This window comes from Schistocerca americana, chromosome 6, assembly GCF_021461395.2.
Source record: "Schistocerca americana isolate TAMUIC-IGC-003095 chromosome 6, iqSchAmer2.1, whole genome shotgun sequence".
Lineage (NCBI taxonomy): Eukaryota > Metazoa > Arthropoda > Insecta > Orthoptera > Acrididae > Schistocerca > Schistocerca americana.
In genome coordinates, this window is record NC_060124.1 from 258788824 (window position 1) to 258801336 (window position 12513).

Consider the following 12513-nt stretch of genomic DNA (forward strand, 5'->3'; position numbering starts at 1 on the left):
TGTTACTCTGTATGAGACATTTTTTTTATAAAGCAGAACTTAAGCAGACACCCGAAATTCGATTTAAAAAAAAAAGAACGAGGTAGTCAAGTGTCTCCAACTCGCGACTTCATATCGTACCCTGCACGACGTTTGCCACTATTTTTTTCATTTATTTTGTTACATTTGTGAAGAGGAGGAGGCACAACGATTGTCATAGGTTGGGGTGGAGAAGGGAGCAGGGATCACAACCCGACGCCTGGCCGTGACGTCCCCATCACCCGTGCCGACTGCTGTGTCACGTTTAAAAATGTACAGATTTTTCATTAATTTTATTTTATTTATTTTCTTTGTACTGGCTGTGCTCAAGAAGGATATTCTTCCCTAACGCCTCAAGGGTGGGGCGTAACAAGAAACAGAAACAAAAACGTACGAATAAATGAGAGCATGCCGGTGTGGGCGAGCGGTTCTAGGCGCTTCACTCTGGAACCGCGCGACCGCTACGGTCGCAGGTTCGAATCCTGCTTCGGGCATGGACGTGTGTGACGTCCTTAGGTTAGTTAGGTTTAAGTAGTTCTAAGTTCTAGGGGACTGATGACCTCAGATGTTAAGTCCCATAGTGCTCAGAGCCATTTGAACCATTTTGAATAAATGAGACAACAAAGAAAGATAAGTTGTGAGGCACAGCGGATATTTCTTCTCTTCCCGCCCTGTGGTTGGGACTAGGCTGTTACATCATACTGTTCCGAAAAAGTGTCAGGCACGTCGAATATCTGGTACGTCCTTGTCTAGGGGCAGGGGTCGTAAATCATACTGTGTAAGTAATTAGCAAATTACCAGCAGCCGGCTTTGGTGGCCGAGCGGTTCTAGGCGCTCAGTCCGGAACAACGCAGCTGCTACGGCCGCAGGCTCGAATCTTGCCTCGGGTATGGATGTATGTGATGTTCTTAGGTTAGTTAGGTTTAAGTAGTATGTTAAGCGGTTCTAGGCGCTCAGTCCGGAACAACGCAGCTGCTACGGCCGCAGGCTCGAATCTTGCCTCGGGTATGGATGTATGTGATGTTCTTAGGTTAGTTAGGTTTAAGTAGTATGTTAAGTCCCATAGTGCTTGGAGCCATTTCAATTTGAATTGACAGCAGCAGTATGGCGTTCTTTCAAGTGCGGTGTAAGCATTCTAAACAAGGCGCCAAAATTAGAGCTTAGAAGGAGGAGGAGGACATTAGTGTTTAACGTCCCGTCGACAACGAGGTCATAAGAGAAGGGTTAGGGAAGGACGGGAAAGGAAATGGGTCGTGCCCTTTCAAAGGAACCATCCCGACATTTGCCTGAAGCGATTAAGGGAAATCACGGAAAACCTAAATCTGGACCGAACCGTCGTCCTCCCAAATGCGAGTCCAGTGTGCTAACCACTGCGCTACCTCGCTCGGTGTAGAGCATAGAGTGCCTCCCCGTCACACTGAAGAGGTGTTCAATCGTCAGGCCCATGATCCATATGAGAGCGTGGTGCTTGATAAGTGGAAAATGTGAGTCCTCCGGAAGGAGAAGAAATTGCGGACTGACAGTCAGTGGCGGGGCACGGAGGTAACATGCCATTACCCGTTGCACGAGTTTCCAACCATCGTGTGTCGATGGACATATGAGACGGTGTTCATCAGTACCCTCGGTGCGGCAGCTAGTACACAACGATGATTTGACCAGCCCAGTACAATGATTAACAACGCGGTACCACAGGGCTCGTGCATCGTTTGTAAGGAAGGGCAAATGCTTGTTCTTCGACAATGTTCTCCAACGGATATCTGGACGGAGGTTCTGCATCATATTCCGAGGGGGTGCTTTGCGAAAACAATTTGTAAAAGTCTTTTGGTCATGGTGCACTCGTGGTGGGAAGGGCATTACATACGTACCTGAGTTCAACAAAGTAGGTCGGTATGTGAGAAAGTCTTGGGGAAATGTAGCCGACACTGACCAGCAAGACGGGGGTGGAATGCGTAAGAACCTCCAAGAGGCTGCGCATAATGGAAGTAGAAAGTCTTTACCGATGCTTTGTCACAGTAGAAGCATAAAGTGGCTGTCCTGGCTGTAACATGTACGAGACCGAGTCCTCCTGCTGAGATAAGGAGAGTGAGGGTGCCGTAGCGAATTTAAAGAGGGTTACTGCCGATACAAAGTACCCGTCTGGAGTTGTCATCCTACGACCATTAGTAGAGGGAAGATATGAGAAACGTGTACCAGCTGGGGTGCAACATAAGTGCTGACGTAGGATGTGGACTCGTATCATCTGAAGCAAACAGCAGTAGGTGTACCTGCCGCTGTATGTCCGGTAAATGCGATATCCAGGTAACGGTGTTTGTCCACTGTAGTCAGTAGCAGTGCTCTCTCGTCTTGGAAGCCACGACCAATGTTCTTAATCGCTGATTTGGATACCATGAGTATGTTGCCAGAGGTTATTCCATACCGTTGGACCAATGTGATGGTATTTTGCTTTCCACACATGTGCATGTCAGAAGCAGGAGGTCGTCCACATATGCCCAGCAACAGAACGTTGGCTGCGTAGAGTGAGTCCCGTAAGGCGAAGTAGGAGGCCTCATATAAGCGGCTCGAGCGCGTTCGAGAACAGCACAGTGGACAGTGGACGTATGGTGGAACGCCATATTGGAATCGATCCCGCCTGTCATCCATTGACTTGGACCCAATACCTGATGTGGCACTGGTAAGCAGACGTCTCAGGGTATCGACAAATGGCGGAGGAAAACTCACACCCATCGCCACAGAGAGAAGGAATTGGTGTCGGACCCCTTCAAAGGCAAGCCGTGGCAAGTGCGACTAGATCCTGACAGTCGCCCATGGCAGTTAGTAGGTCGGCACCCCGACCGTGTCACGTCTGCTCCTGTGAAAGGAGCATGCTGTCAATAGGTACACAGAGAAGCACTGAGAAGAGTAAGTGGTCGATAGTTTGTGATCTCTGAAATTCCGATGACAAACGCCGTTGGCACGGGGAAGTTGGGAGTGGGCTGCTCCTGCAACATTTCGATCCACAACTGGACCATCAGGTCACGGAATTCTCGGTAGAGCTCAACTGGAAACACGCCTGGGCCCGGAAAGTTATTCGTCGCGCCTTTGGCGGTAGGTTCTCCACTTCACCCGTAGTAATTGCCACTGCCAAGGATGTTGCCTCTGTTGCGTCGAAAGTATGTGTGACGTCTTGGACAACAACTTCAGATTTCACATCGTCCGCAGTTCCGACGTCATAAATTTGTCACGAATGGTCATCAAAGGTGGAGGCAATATTCACCCGAGTACTGACAGGGCTACCATCTTGCTTGAGGAGGGGGTTAATAAACTGTTGACGACGACGACCATGGTCGGACGTGATATGTAGTATAGGTGGTGGTTCCTTGGCTGCGATATCCTGAAGGTGTGACCTCACCATTATACCCTGTAGCTTATAGTGTGTCAAAGAAAAGAGCTTGCGTTGTGGCTCCCTGTGCGTTTCGAGTGATGTAGGTTGTTTGTCGAGTTCCCATTGCACAGTGAAGTAATAATTCATGGAGTCAAACATGTCATACAGCCGATTCTTTCCCATCTAGCACCAAGGCACAGTTGAGCAACCACATCAGTGTAGAGGGATACTTGGGAAGGCGGCGTTCACAGGAGGTCCACATCACTGTGACAATATTGGTCAGAGGGGAGCCACATGTCAAGCTTTCATGTGGAATGGCTGCGACAGACTGACTGCGGTGGAAGTAGGAGGGAGCTGATGAGAGCACAACAGTCGAGAGTGGCAATTTTTGTGTATCGATGACTCCGGACTGTAGGGTATCGGAGACGTATATCCGATATATCCTGCTTAGAGAATGGCTTGTAAGATATGTGTGATGGGGTTGTCGCCATCGACCTTCTCCCAGGTGCCAATAAGGTGGAGTTCTACCACCACTGTACGTAGAGCCAGGCACGGTGAGTTGTTGTGATGTTGGTCTTTCGAATGCAATACCGAATTAAAGTCACCTCGAACTATAGTGTGGTTGAAGGGACCAAGGAATAGGGGGACGATGTCTACAGAATAAAAAGTCGAACGTTGACTCGGTTGGATGTGCTAGACAGAGCATATAGGTTGATGCTATGTATTCCGGATATGGGAAGCGCCATGCCCCATGCAGATGGGAGTGTGGTCCGTCTACGAATGGTAGCCACTCTCGAACGTAGATCAGCACCCTACACCCACTATGATCACCAACGTAGTGGTACAAGTCATAACCGTAACTACAAAGAATCGTCGCAATATCCATTTCTTGCAATAGGACAACGTCTACATCTGACACATCATGTCTTAGCGTAATTGTGTCTTCACCGGTGCTCCAAATCATACTGTTGTTGACCATAGCCACACAGTACGCATGTCGCGGGGTCTTTGAAACTTGATTCACCATTCAACATCGCTGAGAGAGAAAGTGGGTTTAATCAATAGGTGATATCATCCCGTCCCGCCAGACTGGTACATATTTGTAAGTCATTGGTCGTTGGGGCTAAATGGGTGCTTAGAACTCAGTAGGATAGCCAGTACATCTTGTAAGTAGGCTGTTTACGTTATTATGTTGGTAAAGCCTCGTAGCCCTCTGTATGAAAATCTCTGACCACGCTGTGTGCAGTCTGTGGCTGGTTGGATTGATTGTTGGAATATTCGCTTGTGTAGCGTTGGGCAGCTGGATGTGACCAGAGCGTAGCGCTGGGCAGTTGGAGGTGAGCCGCCAGCAGTGGTGGATGTGTGTAGAGAGATGCCAGAATTTTGAGAGGTGACTATGAGAGCACGATCAGGTCGTGAGTCCGTCAGAAAAATAAAATTTGTGTAATTGGATGTCACAAATATATATATATATATATATATATATATATATATATATATATATATATATATATATAATGCCTTTGGAACGCTATTAAGGTAAATACATTGTTTGTTCTCTATCAAAATCTTTCATTTGCTAACTATGCCTATCAGTAGTTAGTGCCTTCAGTAGTTAGAATCTCTTATTTAGCTGGCAGTATTGGCGCTCGCTGTATTGCAGTAGTTCAAATGACGAAGATTTTTGTGAGATAAGTGATTCATGAAAGGTATAGGTTATAGTTAGTCAGGGCCATTCTTTTGTAGGGATTATTGAAAGTCAGATTGCGTTGCGCTAAAAATATTTTGTGTCAGTTTAGTGATGATCAGAATAAGTAAAGAGAGAAATGTCTGAGTACGTTCAGTTTTGCTCAGCTGTTGAAAATCAAATAACGTAGAAGTTGACCAGCACAGCCATTCATAGTTTTAAAAGGGGGCGTTTCAATCTTCATCATTTACCTATCCGTTGCTGCAGGGGATTTATCAGTGTGTTCTCCTGTGATGGGTGGTTGTGCGATGCCGGCGGGGAGAAAACTTTCTCCATGCATGCATCGTACATTATACCCTCCACAGAGGGGATGGGCGCTGGCGTGGTCGTTGTGTAAGGTAGCCCATCACTGTCATCGTCAGCTGACATCGAGAGGTGGGCGTCATCCCCATGTGTGACGTCATCAGTCTCACGTGTCAGATTGCCACTAGTTCCTGGTATCGACGTGCGCACCCGCTTGCTCCACAGTGGCGAACGTTGCTTGAAAATATGTCTTTCTGCGTCAGACAACCCCCGGTCAGGTTTCGAAAAATTCTGTCAGCCCACAAGGGAGACAAATGCTGACAAAATAGCGGTATCTGTCGTGGTGTTGGGTGGAGGAGGCTGCTGTGTGGCGACCTCCCTGTGTGTTGCTCCCTCCCCATCGTCCAAACCGTCGCTTTGAGGTGGCTGTTGTGGACTGTGATGGTTAAATGCCAGGCTTTGTGAATTCGCGGCGGCTGTAACCGCCGTTGCATATGTCACTAGCAGAGTAGTCGGGTTGGGTGGGGGCATTACATCTCTAGGCGGACATTGTGCTATCGATCACTGTGTACAATCCGACCAAAAATGTCCATCCTTTCTGCATATACAGGGTTGGCCGTCGTACATGATAATGACTCTTCAGCCCCCGATGCGGAGATAGGACGGAATGTGGCTATGGAGATCGACATGCACTTGGCAGACACCATTCAAGACTGGGAATCTCTTCAATTGAGCCCATTTTTCAGCTATGTAATCGAGAACCGTACCATATGGGAGGAGGGCGGTTGTTACAGTTTCAGAAGTTACTTTAAAAGCTAGCTCTAAATCTCTAATTGTTTGGACTACCAAACCGACGAGATAGACGATCACAGCGCCTTCGTCGTCATCCATGTGGTAGAAGTGGAGTTCTTGACTTGTCTCCGTGATGGTCTTGTCGCACGTCGCATCATTCATAATCTTCACGTATGCCGTGCTGCTGATGATGGAAAAATTTATGCTTGTAACCTTACTTCGTCTCTTAAAACCCGTTCGCCGGCTATGATTGCCGAGCGGTTCTAGGCGCTTCAGTCCGGAACCGCGCGACTGCGATGGTCGCAGGTTCGAATCCTGCCTCTGGCATGGATGTGTGTGATGTCCTTAGGTCAATTAGGTTTAAGTAGTTCTAAGTTCTAGGGGACTGATGACCTCAGATGTTAACTCCCATAGTGCTCAGAGCATTTGAACCATTTTTGAAGAACCGTTCCACATCAAGTGCCTCGAGTCGTGAATAGTTGGGGCCTCGCTAGTACAACCGGCGCACGTGTAACGTCAGATATAAACACGAGTACAGATAAGCGTTGTCCGACATTTGGAACACAAGCACATGTCTACACTGTAGCACTGCCGAAGGCAGGGAAGACTGTGCCCATAAGGCATTCGATCACGATTCACGGCCAACCCATGCTTCAGTCTCTACCCTGTGCCTACAAGCTATACTCGTACATCCAATACGTATATTCCCGTACTGGGGGAACATTTTACTTGAAAGTCGCGTCCCACTGTCGGCGGCTAAATACGTAACTGCAATGCCTGTGTTATTCCAAATCACGATGCAATGTTGCTTCGGACCTGCATACGTTTATTTCGTAACGGCTGTAGTCGCCACAGTGCCTGTTCCATGTGACATGAATGCATCGTAATTCGGAATAATGCAGGCATGGCAATAACGTCATTATAAACTCACTGTAGCTACATTAATTGAAATATTGTCAGAAAACTCAACACTCCCATAGAAAAACTCAAAAAGTTTTCTATTATTGCAGCCGCGCTTCATATTTCTGCCATGAGAGAGCATCAATGAGCAGTTAGGTAAGACAGCGACAGGCGCCGAAAAAGCGCCTTTTGTGCTTGGAATGTATTACCATCACTCAGCTGTAACAGAGCAGCGACACTTCAAAACGAAGTTCAGCAAGGATCCAGCAACTGCCAAGTCCATTCGGCGATGACTTGAGCGGTTTAAAGCCTCAGGATGCCTCTGAAGGGGAAATCAACGGGTCGGCCCTCTGTGTGTGGTGAAGAAACGGTTAACTGTGTGCGGACGTAATTCGCAAGTGAGCAAACAGAGTTTAACATACCACAACCAACCGTTTGGATATCTTAAGGACAGATCTCGTATTTTAAATGCTATATAACTGAGACGCTACAATCGCTACCGGTAATAACAAGAACTGGCTACTGAAACTGCTGTTCAGGTAAACTTTTAATTTTCTGTCTTGATTTTCTTGCATCCTCCGCGCCCCGTTATGTGTAGGGGGTGTGCTGCAAGTCATATAAATATCCCACTCTTCAGCCATGCATTTGTTTAAAAATATATGAGAATGGTATGATACAATTTTATGAGGAATATAGTGTTTTGATTCATGGTGAAGATATACAAAAGTTTCACAACATTTGATTATAAAATAAGAGTTCTGAAAAGAAACTGCACACACATACACTCTTTATCTCTCTCTCTCTCTCGCTCTCTCTCTCTCTCTCTCTCTCTCTCTCTCTCTCTGTCTCACACACACACACACACACATCAAAGCAGGGCGTGTGCTAGGAGGAATGGTCAATATTCAGGAATAAGGCAGGAAAGATCGTTCGAAACAAAAACTCTATTAAAAATGAGCTATAAAATGCGCGCCTTAAGAGCTATGAGCACTTCATCTTCGGTAACATGAAAAAAATCTCTTTTAATACAAGCTCTTAGCTTTCCATATTTTGAGAGTTGGTAGTATGGACCAAAACAAGAAATATACAGTAAACATGGGGTTTAAAGTGCAATCTTTAAGAGATATGAAACATATCTCTTCTACTGAACAAGTGCTCATCGCTCTTAAGTTATGCGTTTTAGAGCCCACGTTTACTAAACAATTTTTTCGTGTTCTGGTTTATACTACCTTCTTTCAAAATACGGAAGGCGAAGAGCTTGCAATAGAAGTGATTTATATCACAGTTTAGAAGACGAAAAACTGCTAGTAGTTCTTGAGGTATGCATTTCAGAGCCTTTGTTCTAGGAAATTTTATACTTCGAAGAACTGTACACCACATTCGGCTCTCTCTCTCTCTCTCTCTCACTCTCTCACTCTCACCCACACACACACACACACGCACACACACACACATACACAAACACCCACACGTTCACACACAGAAACGAAAAGAAAGTACACGGAGTCTTTCACAAATGCAGACAAAATAGTCACATACGATGCGAGAAGGCAACTTGGGAGGCCAACGGTCCAATAACAGATCCGTATGCACCTAACGACTGAACCATCGTTGAGGTAGATTATCGTTAATAAAATCAATAACGTAACACGGCAAGCGACAAACAAGTAGACGACGACGAAGAAGACGACGACCATGACGAGAAAAATTGGAAGTAGAAAAGGGGAAGCAAACCAAAAACATTAATACCCAGTAACAACAAGAACAATCACATTAACAATATATACAAAAACCTACTCATGTAAAATTATAGTAGCGTTTTCATCACAAAAAAACAAGAACTCGTGCAAAACCTTAGACAAAATTAACCACAAGTACAGTACCAATATAAACACGTACATGAAGAAATTACGTACTCAAAGATGAACACAAACGTTAACACAAACAATAACACTAAGAATTTAAAATCAAGAACAAAAATGAACACAGCAAATAACAACTACATTTGAAAATTACAATATTAGTAGCATTAGCGATAACAACAATGATAGTAACAACGACAACGACGAATGAAAACAATTACTATTACAACAGTAAACACGAACATCGCTCACGTGATATCCAAGTGCGCTCTTGTCACATGAAAGCTTCAGAATCATGCATGCAGTTGTCCTTGATTTCTGACAAGTATTAGATTCCGTACGACACCATCATCATCATCATGGACAGTTTCCAGCCACTGGCTGGGTCTGTCGGGAACACAAGCCTCTCCATCGTGTTCTGTCTTTCCACCATTCCCCCTCTTCCAACTTCGTCCAGTTCTCTCCTCGTCACACATTCCTTCACTCCCTTCACCCATCCATCTCTTGGTCTTCCCCTGGGCCTCTTCCCCTCCAGTTGCAGATCAAACATCCTCTTTGGAATTCTTCCCTCATCCATTCTCTTCATGTGTCCATACCACTGCAGTCTTGATTTTTCTATCCTGTCCTGTACTGGTTCCTCCTTTAGTCTTTCCCTCACATACACGTTTCGCTATCTGTCTCGTCTTGTTACACTCAACCTCCTCCTCTGGAACTTCATTTCACTAGTTTGTATTCTACTTCTGTCGCTTTTGTGCATTACCCATGTCTCACTTCCGTATGCCAATATGGGGACAAAGTAGGTTCGGTATATAATTCCCTTGGATTTCTGTGGCACCTCCTCGCTCCAAATAATCCCCCTGATGCATTTGAAGAACTTCCCTGCTTTTCTGCACCTTTCATTTATTTCCATTGCATTTCCCCCCTTACTTTCAATCATGCTTCCCAGGTACTTGAAGTTCTCTACCACTTGTAGTTTTTCCCCTCCACAAGATATATCCACATTTGGCCTATTCTTCTTCCTTGTTGTGACAATTATTTCAGTTTTCTTTGCAGAGAAATGCATTCCATATTGTGCTGCCGTTGCCTCCCATACATCTAACTGCTCTTGCACCTCCTTCTCGCAATTTCCCCATAACATCAGGTCATCGGCAAAAAGCGCTGCTTTCATTTTATGATCTCCAATTGCATCTGATACTTGCTGTAGGATTTCATCCATAACAATAATAAACAATAAAGGCGAAAGTGCACTTCCCTGTCGCAGCCCATTTTCCAGCTTGAACCATGCAGTACGTTCCCTCCCCACTTTCACACAACTCTCACTTCCCTCATACATTTTTCTGACTTTTCGTGTTATCTCTTCATCTATCCCTTTTGCGTTCAGCACATCCCAGAGCTTGTCTCTATAGATACTGTCACACGCCTTCTCAATATCTAAAAAGGCCATGATTAAGTCCTTCCCGTACTCATAGTGCCTTTCCTGCAGTTGCCTTACCGCAAATATGAGGTCCGTTGTTGATCTTCCCGGTCTGAAACCATACTGCTGGTAAACGTAATGGGCAGCGGTTCTTCATCGGCTTCTTCATCGTACGACACCAATACTTTTTAACTAAAGTACGACCATAAGGAGTATCATTTGAAAATTTGTGACTTGATTGAGGAGCTTTGGTAGTGAGAACGAATGATGTTAGCTTCGATAGAACGTCATCCACAGACGTAGCTTGGAGAGTGCGCCAGAGTATTTTGTCCGGACCTTTGCTCTTCACGTTGAACTATAATCACCTGCACATTAACTGTTATCTTTCCCTTTCTGCGGATTGTGTCGTATCTGTAACGAGGTACTGTCTGAAAAATGATGCACAAATATTGCCAGACCTGAAAATCTCGAAGTTCTCCACAGTAGGAAATTTCCTTTAAATATTCAGAAATATAAAATGCATGTAAAAATTTATAGGGATTTGAAATGGAAAGCAGATAACAGACTTCGATTTACTGTGTATGGATGCCGACCGGAGACATCTTTAGATTGTTAGAATGGTGTTGTGGACGCTGTAAAGCGTCTTTCGGTGCCAGTAAAACACACTTAGTAAGTTAATATTTATTCATTCAAATTTACAGTTCTGTGTCTTCTCGTTAGTCTCGGCTGACGTCTCGTGCCTGTGAGACAAAGGAGTTCAAAACTGGTCCAAATGGCTCTGAGCACTATGGGACTTAACTGCTAAGGTCATCAGTCCCCTAGAACTTAGAACTACTTAAACCTAACTAACTTAAGGACATCACTCACACCCATGCCCGAGGCATGATTCGAATCTGCGACCGTAGCGGTCAAGCAGCTCCAGACTGTAGCGCCTAGAACCGCTCGGCCACTTCGGCCGGCGACAAAGGAGTTCCGTTGACTCCTGTTGTCGACTCGGCTGGCAAGGCTGCTGCTCCAGAGGTTTGGTCGGTCTCGAGGACTTCCGGATGGCAGGCGAAGCCGTAGCGCGAGATTACAGACCCACACTGTGTTAGAGCGTCCTCGATCCCGCTCTAGAAAATGACAGTGACTTGCGGTAGCCCATCAGGATGTACCATGCTGTCGGAAGCCGCGTAGTCGGATGATCCTGGTCCCACTGTACAGGTATGCCCTGGAACCCGGAAGTGCTTGCAGTGGTGATCAGGAACAGGGCCACTGGATGGCTCTTTCACCCAGCAGTGATGTTAATGTTAGTGCAAGAAGCACTGCGAGATGTACCGGTGTTTGATGACCCTCAATCTTTGCATCAGCGATGTAGTAAGCGGCCAATGCGAAATTCCACGATTGGCAGATCGTGCTTACTTGGATCTTGTCATCTCGGGAATAGCAAACAGGTGTTCACCAGAAGTGCTGGAACGTCTAATACGTGGATGTCACTACACCGCAATAATCGTTGAATCGGGTGCTTCCGTACGAACGCCATCATTCCTAAAAGCCAGCTGAATTCAGAGTTGGAGAACGAGGCTATTTATACAGACTGGCGAGGAACAATGACGTGAGGCTCTTTTCTAACCCAATGTGGTCTGCTTCTTTACTAGTGGACAGCGGTCCTTGTTCCGCTGTTTTCCGAAAGGTGTTGCACCATCCGAGGTATAGCTTGTTGCACCACGTCTCTCTCACTCTCTCTCTCTCTCTCTCTCTCTCTCTCTCTCTCTATCTATCTATCTATCTATCTCTCTCTCTCTCTGAGTGGACAGGGAAAAGTGTGCGCTCGTGTCCGCAACTGACATAGTCTCCTACATAGCTATGTTACCCCTTCTGCCAGGTGTCGGGTGTGCCTGTGGTAACGTGAACTTAAGAAAATTTTTAATTTCTTCCCCTTTTCTTCCCTGCAGTGGAACAATTGGTACAATACTGGGAAAGTGCAGTCAGCCTGCAAAGAAGGATATCGTTCGATTGTGTAGGACCAGTACCGTATCTGATCCGCTGGAACGCTGGAAAATCTGAAACGGAAGACAGTTGAAAATAGACATCAACTGTCTCTACGAAAACCAAGAATTAATATTGAGGTATGTTGGAATATTATGCAGTCTCCAATGTAGCGCATCCATAGGATCAGAGGACACAATATTACACT